Source organism: Myotis davidii, unplaced genomic scaffold, assembly GCF_000327345.1.
Source record: "Myotis davidii unplaced genomic scaffold, ASM32734v1 scaffold571, whole genome shotgun sequence".
NCBI lineage: Eukaryota > Metazoa > Chordata > Mammalia > Chiroptera > Vespertilionidae > Myotis > Myotis davidii.
Genome location: NW_006283136.1, coordinates 734195 through 735678, shown reverse-complemented (window position 1 = coordinate 735678; position 1484 = coordinate 734195). Strand labels below are relative to the sequence as shown.

The 1484-nt window shown below is 43.9% G+C and overlaps 1 long non-coding RNA gene across 1 annotated transcript in view; it reads left to right on the top strand.

The window, feature by feature from the left end:
- The first annotated feature begins 275 nt into the window (after window positions 1-275).
- LOC107182741 overlaps window positions 276-1484 on the top strand; it is a 5075-nt gene continuing 3866 nt past the window's right edge. The window contains exons 1-2 of the long non-coding RNA XR_001513470.1: window positions 276-287; window positions 1239-1242. This is a non-coding gene — a long non-coding RNA (uncharacterized LOC107182741). The remainder of the gene's footprint in view (window positions 288-1238; window positions 1243-1484) is intronic.

Sequence of the window (1484 nt, the reverse complement as noted above, 5' to 3'; positions counted from 1 at the left end):
GTCTCCACATGTCCATCTTATAGGAACACTAGTCATATTGGATTAGAGGCCTACCCTACTCCAGTATGACATATTAATTTAACTAATTTGATTTGCAACTACCCTGTTTCTAAATAAGGTTATATTCTGAGGTATTGGGAGTTAGGACTTCAATATAGCTTAATTTTAGGGGGACACATAATTCAACACATAATAGGAAGCAACTTGCTTAATGGCTGAGACTTCCTCTTTTCCCAACTATCCATTTTCAGTACTGACACTGCATGAACAAAGGCTGGGTGGCTAGAGTGGACACCACTCCCTCTGCTGGCCCGAGCTTAATTTCAGGTACAACATAGCTCTGAGATTGTTCCCAGGGCTTTGAAATTCTGCCCTTCCCTATTCTCCATAGAACCGCTTCCCCTCATGACATCCACACCACCCCCAACCTGGACACCCACATCTCCTCACACCCTAGAGCAGGGGTGGGGAACATCTGGCACACGGGCTATGTAAGGCCTTCGAAATCATTTGGTCTGGCCCTGCCCAAGGCATTAGGGGTGAGTTGATTAAACATTTGAACAAAGATAGCAGGCTAATTTTTAAGTTGAAACTTTGTATGGCCCATAAATGATGTTATAAATATCCAAATGGCCCTTGGAAAAAAAAAAAAGTTCCCCACCCCTGCCCTAGAGCCTTGAGCTTTCCTTCGCTCTTATCAAAGTCCACCTTGGGATCTTTTATCTACACCCAGACACAGAAAAACTTGGAGTGTATGAGGGTTTTGTTTTTTGTTTTTCATTTTAGAGACTTTCACAAAGACCTAGATAGCTTCCAAAGCTTCTGGCCTGTTTTACCCAGTTTACCTTAATTCACATAGTTACCTTAAGTGAATTCCCTAGATTTTGGGGGGAAGACATTATAAACCACCATTATAGGAACTTTTGCCAGTAATACCTTCCTTGGAATTACCAACACAGGAGGAGAATGTGGTAAAATGTGCAAACGCCGGACTACAAATCTGAAGTTCTATGACCACGCACTATGGACGGGCTGTGTGACAGGGTGGTCAGGTCATTTCCCCTCTGTGTCCCTCAGGTTCTCCAAAACTTATTTCTAAAAATAAATTAGACTATTTCAATGCTGATGTTCTGTTATTGCATTAAAGTCAATATTCTATGACCTCACAATAGGTCTCTAAGGGCCATTTAATGCTGACATTCCACGATTTTATCATAGTGTCCAACTTTTTATGCGAGTTCAGTGTTAGGAAAGAGGAGACTTATTCATCATCTTTGAGGAATGATGTCACCTTTGAGCTTCAGTTTTCCCACCTGTAAGTTACAGCAATAACAATATGGACTTCATTCGCTGGTGGGGGTGAGGGTGCTCGGAGAGATGTACAGCTCTGCGCAGAGTCAAGCCAGCAACCTCCGAAGGTTCTCTGCAGCGGCCCCTGGGCTCCGGCGCCCATGTACCGGCCAGCCCACGGAGAGGGCCAGAGG